We start from the raw sequence: 8888 nt of genomic DNA, 5'->3' as shown, positions 1-8888 counted from the left end.
TCCACCTTTTGAGCTCGGGTGTCACGGAAGGCTAGGGCCCTGTTCTCAAAGGGAACTATGATGTCTACCATGACGATCTTCTTCTGTTCCTCAGTGATGACGATGTTGGCTCTCCGTTCCAGGGATGGCAGAGTTCATGACAACCTTCCCCTTGGGTGGCAGGATGGCTCTGACTAGACGATCTTGAATGGCATTGAGGTGCAGCTGCCAGGCTTTGGAATGGGGCTTGCAGCTACACAAGACGTGGGGTAGCGTCTCATTGGCATAGACACACTTTCTGCATCACTTGTAGTGATTCCTGTGGCAGATGGCTCTATTCAGCTGGACGCAGTTGACAGGGCCGGCTTTAGCAAGAGCGGGGCCCGATTCCTGGGGGCGGGGCTTGCTGCAAGCCCCGCCCCCAGGACCCGAGCCGCGCCGTCGGGGGGGTCCCGAGCCGCGCCGCCGGGGGGGGCTGGGGGGGCCCCGAGCCGCGCCGAGCCGCGCCGCCGGGGGAGGCCGGGGGGGCCCCGAGCCGCGCCGAGCCGCCGGGGGAGGCCGGGGGGGCCCCGAGCCGCGCCGAGCCGCGCCGCCGGGGGGGGCCGGGGGGGCCCCGAGCCAAGCCGAGCCGCGCCGCCGGGGGGGCCCCGAGCCGAACCAAGCCGCGCCGCCGGGGGGGCCCCGAGCCGAGCCGCGCCGCGCCGCAGGGGGGCCGGGGGGGGACCCGAGCCCAGCCGTGCCGCGCCGCAGGGGGGCCGGGGGGCCCCGAGCCCAGCTGCGACGCGCCACCGGGGGGGCCGGGGGGGCCCCGAGCCGAGCCGCGCCGCAGGGGGGCCGGGGAGGACCCGAGCTGAGCCGCGCCGCCGGGGGGGCCCCGAGCCGAGCCGCGCCGCAGGGGGGCCGGGGGGCCCCGAGCCCAGCCGCGCCGCCGGGGGAGGCCGGGGGGGCCCCGAGCCGCGCCGAGCCGCGCTGCCGGGGGGGGCCGGGGGGGCCCCGAGCCACGCCGAGCCGCGCCGCCGGGGGGGCCCCGAGCCGAACCGAGCCGCGCCGCCGGGGGGACCCCGAGCCGAGCCGCGCCGCCGGGGGGGCCCCGAGCCGAGCCGCGCCGCGCCGCAGGGGGGCCGGGGGGGACCCGAGCCCAGCCGCGCCGCGCCGCAGGGGGGCCGGGGGGGCCCCGAGCCGAGCCGCGCCGCAGGGGGGCCGGGGGGGACCCGAGCCGAGCCGCGCCGCGCCGCAGGGGGGCCGGGGGGCCCCGAGCCCAGCCGCGCCGCGCCGCCGGGGGGGCCGGGGGGGCCCCGAGCCGAGCCGCGCCGCGCCGCACCGCGCCGCAGGGGACCCGAGCCGCGCCGCGGGGGGGGACGGGGGGGCCCGAGCCGCGGGGACCGGGCCGGAGCCGGGCCACGGGGGCCGTGCTGGGGCCTGCGGGAACGGGCCGCGCCTCCCTGGAGCCCTTCTCCCGCCCCCACCCCAGCTTACCTCGTGCTGCCGGCCGGCCCGCCCCTGCTGCTTAGTCTCAGAAGCAGGGGAGGGGGCGGGGCGTGCAGGGCAGGGGAGGAGGGGGAAGTGAGCTGGGGGCGGGGTGAACAGCTGAGCGCGGGGCCCTCTTGGCGCGGGGCCCAATTCAGCCGAATCGGCTGAATCGGCCTAAAGCCGGCCCTGGCAGTTGAGCCGGGCCCTGTGGCTGAGCCTCCAGTTGGCAAATCGGGTGAAACTTCCCCCGGGGAGGAAGTGGTTGCTGGCATCCCACTTGCAGGTCTCCTCAAAGGCCTTGCCCTGGTCTGGTTTCTATCTCAGGTTTTCCACATACTGCCAGCAGTTGGCATCCTTCAAGGTCCTCTCCAGTATGGTTCTAGTTCTTGGAATGATGAATGTGTGTTCTGTATTCTTGGCCTGTGGCACTAGTACTCCCAGCTCCTGACATTCCTCACATGGCTTGTGACATGTCCAGTGGCAGCCAATATGCTGCTCCAGTTGTCGTGTTGCATTGCGAGTCCAGAGTGAAGAAAAGTTTCTCCTATCTCTTCCAAATTCACCTTCCAGGGAGCCGCTCAGGTAGGTGGCAATATTGGTTGGAGGGGGTCCTGGCAATTCACTTCCTGATGACATCATGCATAGCACTCACTGCGATGTTCCTCACCATGGCATCAGAAGGCAGAATGCTTGAGTGATCACTGCAATGTCACACGGATCACCCATTTGAGGGACGTTGGTGTCACCCTGCCTATGCAAGATGTACACCAGTTCATTGCTGGACCTCTGGGGAAGAAACATCCACTTCTTCACTAACTGCCTTATGGTGTTGTCTGCCTTGTTAAGTGGTACCTTCACCATGGCAGATCCCCTCAGGACAAATGAAATACGCGGGATCAGGAAGGTGTTCAAGGCATTGATCTTCTGCCATGGTGCCAGTAGGGAGGAGTCGATCGTAGCCACATCCTATAGGATCTCCACAATGGTATCCTCAGGTGTCTGCTGGACATGGAAACGTATGGGCCTGCCGAGATGTTGGTATGCTTGCCCATCCTCAAGGAAGGCCATGATTTCACCCTGGATCTGAAATGGCATCACCTGGACCGAGCCCCTTCTACTGCCATCAATATGGAGGGATGCTCACTTCTTGGTGTTGAAGTGGAGTCACATCCAGTTGGCAGCCTGGCTTCTGACATTGAGCATTTGTTGGAGACTCTCAGGATTGTCTGCAATCAGGACCAGATCATCTGCATTGGCCAGGATATTCAACCTGTTGCCATACAGGTCGAAATCGCCTAGACCATTGGAGATCGCTGAAATTAGGTTGAAATGATGGGGCTTAGGGAGCAGCCTTGCTTCATGCCACTACGGATTGGAATTTCAGGTCTCCCTCCTTCCATGGAGCGGATGATGGTGGTGTAGCCCTCATAAAGTTCCCAGACCAACTAGAGAAAGTTTTCAGGCATCCCGTACTCTCCGAGCATGTCAAGAATATGCTGGTTGGGCATGGATCCAAAAGCATTAGCAAGGTTGAACCATGCTATGGCACATTGCCTCCGTGCCCTCCTGGCCGCCTGGATGACAGATTGAAGGACAAAGTTGTGTTCATAACAGTCTTCGCACGACATGAAGCCCTTCCGGATGGAGCTGATGGCTCCTCTGTTCACCAAACAGTCTGTAATCCTAGTCACGACGCAGCTGGCATAGAGTTTGTACATGGTGGAACACAGAGAGATGGGTCTCCAGTTGCTGGGGTCATCTCACTTGCCTTTCTTGTAGATGAGCACCATCACAGACTTCTTCCAGGAACTGGGAATATGGCATAATTATTTGCATTTGTTGAAAATGGCAGTTAATACCAGGCAATCAGGATCTCGTTTTTTCAGGAAGTTATAGTGAATGCCAACTTTTCCTGGGATTGTGGTTTTTGTCTTTGTAAATCTGGTCATTATTTTCTGTGATGTAAAGTCTTCTTCCAGGCCCCTTGCATAGTTAACCTGGGGCAGAGGATGAAGGCTCTCTGGACACCACACATTATTCTGGGCTATGTGGTCAAACACACCCTTGAAGTACAAGAATAGTCTCTTGGATGGGATTGCACAGTAAGATGAGGGCCAGTTGAGGATCTCGCTCATAGCCTTAGGGCAGTTTGACCGGTAGTTTCTGGATCCTGGAAGCTGCTGCTGGATCGTAGTAATGACTGATGTTCCTTCTCCTGACTTCCCTGGTGTTGTTGTTATGGCTTGATGCAGGAGTTCCCTGAGCAGTCCATGTGGTCTCCTGATTTCCCTTCTTCCCAGATACAATTTCTGCAGACAGATCGTTAGTGAATCTGTCTACAAGGAGGTCAAAGTCATCGAAGGAGGCTGTCCTTGCTAACTCCTCCATCCAAGCAGCTTGCCATGGTGTAGCGGACCTCACTGTAGGCTGCTGCTCCTCTGGTTGTTCAATCTCTGCAGGCTCAGGCTGTAAAATTGCTGTGGAATTAGCCTGTAGCCTCTTTTCTTCCCTTACAGACTTTAGGGCAGCCTGGGTCCTTTTAGAAAGAACAGTCTTGGAGGCACCGGTACTGGTCCTTTTAAGGATGCAGTCTTGCTTGGGAGTTTCTGGTATGACGCTGGTCTTTTTGTGGATGAGTTCTATTCTGTCTGTCTTTGATGTAGCAAGAGACCTTCTGGGGGCAAGATCCCGTTAAGTGGTCTTGAAGGCCGTGGGTCTGCCTAGGGATGAGGTCCCGTTGTGTGGTCCTAGCAGTGGAAACAGCTCCTCCACTGGTTGGGTCTCGCTGGGGGACCTGTGAGGTAGTGCTAGCCCTTCTGATGACAGGATTCCATGAAGTTACCTAGGGGGGGGCACTGACCCTTCTGATGATGGTGTTGTGCTGGACATTCTGTGAGGATGCACTATGCTATCTGGAGATGGAGTTACCTTGCATAAACTGGGAGAAGGTGCCAATCCTCCTATTGGCCGGGTCCAGTATAGGGATCTTTGAGGCAGCACTTCTTCCTTCAATGATGGCATCCTGTTTGGTGGTCCCAGGGACAGGGGCAGTCCTTCCATCAGTAAATTGTTGGACCACCTTTTTGTATTGTGGCTCTAGGGGAGTTGGCTGGTGTGCCGTACCAGAGTATTAGGATAGTTGGAAGTTGGAGATAGAGCACGCAGCATTTCTGCATTTGAAGCAGAGATGTGGTGGGGACAACATAGTCTGTTAGAGTTGGCCTCTTCTGGTGTGAGATGTCCTTTGCAGGTGACTTGATATGACTTACATTTCTTCTGTGTCTTGAAAGGCAGGTCGCAGAGGGCACACTGGAAGGCAATCCTCTTGCTATAGATTCTCTTCAGGTATCTGCTAAGACCGTCAAGGTATTGGAATCCTCGGACCGGATAGCAGGTAGGGCAGAGATACTATAGGAAGGCGATACTTGAGGCAGATGCAATCATTCTCCCTTTCTTCTCCCTCCATTGGATGGGCTTCAGTCATATCAGCAGTGTTGCTAGATGGTTCTCCTTGATCTGGGAGAGTAGAATTGAGAGGTTCAGCTGAGCAGGTGTTGAGGTCCTGCTGGGTGATTTCTGAGGAGAGGCTGGTCCCGCCAGCTGAAGTACCTTCCTACATGGCATTTGGAACAGCAGGAGAACAACCAGCATCAGGATCCTGGGTAGGGGAAGAGGTGGCAGAAGTTCTCCTTATAGCATCATTCTGCTGAAGAGCAGGCAAGACGATGTGTGGGAGCAAAGGAACACAACTTGATGCTGAGTTTGTATAACTGGCAGTTTTAGGTAGAAACCAAGCACATTTGCTACAGAAATCATTGAGATTATAAACATGAGTCTCCCACAATTTAAAGTATGCCTGCTACATGTATCAAATTAACAGGCAGATTTAGAGTACAGGTTATGTATGACTGGAGGTGGCTGAATAATACAATAAACTCCAAATAAGCATGGCAAGATCATGTCACTGCTACTTGTAGGGTCATCTTATTTGTTAAGAAGTATTCAAATGGTTGTTCTACTTCTAAAAATATTGACAACTCCTGAAAGTCATCAGTCTTACCGCACAAGATTATTTGTTCAAAAAGGTTATTTTTTGCTCATCATTTGCTATTTACCTGTTTCAGACATGGAATCAGGGATCAGAAACAGCAATGTGATTTCAGTGACTGATCCCAAGAAAATAACTAAGTCAAAGCAAACAATAAATAATCTGCCATAGATGACTCATCCCTCCTGACACTGAGGGACACAATGTAAAGGGGGGGGGGGGGAGATGAGACCATTCCAGGTTGCTTCTGGGAGGAACTTTCAGCCCCACCTCCCTGGAGCAGGGCAGCCAATCCCAGTGTCTCCGGGGCTAGGGCCAGCCCGAGTCCAGGGAGACTCACAGCACCAGTTTCTCCCCAGAGCTCACAGACACCTCAGCAGGGGAGGTGTGGGCACGGGCAATGCCCATAGCTCTGGCTGAGCAGAGGCCAAGAAACCTGCTCCTGTTACCTTCCCCAGCAACTGCCTGCCCTGTGCCCAGCCTGGAGACCTCTGTGCTCTCCCTGTCCCACCTGTTACCTGCAGGGGGGAGGGGTAGGGGCTCTGTCTTTCTCCCACTGCACCTCCCACCGGCATGTTTGGCTACTCTCCTTGGCAGCCTAGCCCGGGCGGGGAGTGGGATGGAACCACTACTCACGCCGGCTGAGGGTGGCTGCTCCAGCAGCTGCCTGAAAGAGAGCTTGGCTGCGGAGGGGGCAGCAGCCCGCCCGGACTGGGCTGCTGGGGGCAGAGGCCGAGCAAGCCAGAAATGTGCCTGGGGGAGGGGAGATTCCGGCTTGCTCGGCCCCTGTCCCCGGCAGCCAAGCCCAGGCAGGAAGCAGAGGGGGCAGGCCGCCACTGCCTGCCCAGCCGGGTTATTGAAGGCAGCTGCCGCACTGCATAGAGGCAGCAACTTGGAGCAGCCACCCTCAGCTGGCATGATAAGCGGCTCCATCCCAGCCTGGGCCCGGTGGCCAGAGCCAGGGACTGAATGTGCCAGGGGGCAGGCGCAGCAGGAGAAGAACAGAGCCCCTCTCTTTCTCCCCCTTGGGAGGCCGAGCAGAAATCTGGGGGGCACTTGACCTTGCATACCCCCCCATGCATCACCTATGTAATCCACCATCTGAGATTTGCATAGTTATTTAATACTTAAATATATTTTCAGATATCAGGGTCAAAGTAAGGTATTTATAAAACATTTAGCACATTTCTATCTAAGCACCAACCTAAATGGAATAATCCATTTGGGAGTCTCAGATCTGTCTGTCTCTTATGATGGTTAGCAGTAGTGCAGTAGAAAATATTGATAGTATTCAGGAACCATCAGGTAGCCATGCTACATTACATTCTAGAGGCAACTTCTTGCAGATTTGTATAGCACCCACCCACTGCCCCTTCAGAGCTTGTCTAGCTCTATATCCATCATACTGTTCATAGGCTCTGCAGTGATGTATTCTCTCTTTTCTGTCCTACCTCACTTCTTTAACAATTCTCTCCTTTAAGCCCTCTCAGACTCCTTCTACCTGTCTGCAGCACCCAGCCTCCACTAGCCATCGTTCTAAATTTTGCTATAGCAGCAGCTACTCCACTGGCCTTTGGCATTGCCACTTCTCTGTGACTGCACCTGACCATTTCCCACTGGGTTCAGGGGAGCACAGCAGCAGTAGTGCTCAGGATTTCGCCAGTGATAGGAGCAGCTGGGCCTAGCCCGCTTTCCAGCTTCACTTCTCTGGACCCTGTAGATGCCTCTGCTGGCACCCTTTCCTAATGAACCACATCCCAGCTAGAAGAGCCAAACACTGTCCTACAAAGGTTTAAAGCTATATTACAAAGAGCTTCCCTACCCCACAGGCAAGGGCACTTCTTCAGAGGGCTCCTGAACTAGTTCCCCACCACAGTAGATCACTAACTCTCTCTGACTCTTTCCCTTCCGCATGCTGGGATTATGGTACTGGCTCAAAGGGAGGTGGGTCTCTAGATGCCTTCTTCCCCTTCTGTTAGGCTTAAGTATAACACCTAAGGACCGGAGGTCCTTCCACATTGGCAGTTGGCCTCATTTGTCCCTCTCTGAGCAGGCCCTTACTCCTCATTACACACCCTACCCTTATCTAATAATTCAGATCCTTCTGTCCCTGCTATGGAACCCTTTGTACAAATGCCTGACCAGTCACAAGCATGGCAGGGGGAAAAATCCAGTTACTTCCTTCCCAGTGGAGATGAGTTCTTCCCATTGACAGTCAGACCACCACTAGGCTTGGAAGGATTTGATTTAAATTGTCAGTAAACATCAATTTCACCTGAGACACAAATCAATTAAAAAAATATCCATTGATTGTAATCAGTGTGCATTAGCTCCCATGCCCCTAGTGCCCGCAGGGATCCAGTATCCTGAGCCCACAGCCATGTATCCTTGGTCCCACTTACACCCTCACTCAAAGGCCAGGAGCATGGTGGACTGTCTGCCTCCCCCAGGCTAGAGTTGTTCAGCAGCAGGGAGGCCTCACCACAGCTGGGGACTCATCCTCCCCCCCAGCCAGGGCTGTGATGGTCTCTGCTCCAACAGGCCAGGATTGCAAACTCCTCTACATTTTGTACCCATACGGATTCAGTATTCTTGGGACTGCAGCAATGCAAGGAGCACCCTGCAGACTCATTCACCAGCTGGGAGTATGGGGCATCATTTGCTGCCCCTAAGCCAGAGCTGTTCAGCAGCAGGATGGCCAGGGACTCCTCTGCTGGCTCTGGCAAATAATTATGCATTCCAGTACCTGTAACAAAAGGCCCACAATTTTCTTTTTAAGCTCAAACCTCCAAGCTGTGGGATCTGAAGACTTTTTGGGCAAAATTCTCTGATTTCCACTCTTGAATTAGGCTTGTTACAAATAAATGAAGCTTTACCATTTCAAATCTCAACATCTAGTGTCATTAACTTATTGTGTGCTACACACCCTTAATTTCCCCACAACTATGAAAATTCAAATAAAAAATGAAAAAAATGCTTAAATTCCATAATTTGGGGCAACCAAGAAACTTTAAAAATAGATACAAATCCTTAAAAAAATAAAAATTGATATTGTCAAAATGTAAAAAAAAATTGAATTCTGCCAAGCCTCCCCAGCCCCGTCTGGAGTGATTTCAATAATCTGATTTTTAAGAAGTGATCTAATTCAACTGATGCTTTGTAACACTAATAGAAACATTTGTACTATGCCAAGTTGAGATGAAAATTTATAATAAAGCAAATAATAAATGTTGTGGTTTGTTTTTTTAATTGGCGGTATTGGTAGGGAGTCAATAGAATTTTACAAAATTGCTAAGAGGCAAAACAAAATATTGACAATTAAGGCCATAATCATGAAAACACATAAGCAGGTAATTTTACTCACATGAATAGTCTGCCATAATTAAGACTA

Source organism: Chrysemys picta, chromosome 1 (assembly GCF_011386835.1).
Source record: "Chrysemys picta bellii isolate R12L10 chromosome 1, ASM1138683v2, whole genome shotgun sequence".
Lineage (NCBI taxonomy): Eukaryota > Metazoa > Chordata > Testudines > Emydidae > Chrysemys > Chrysemys picta.
This window is presented reverse-complemented; position numbering follows the sequence as displayed.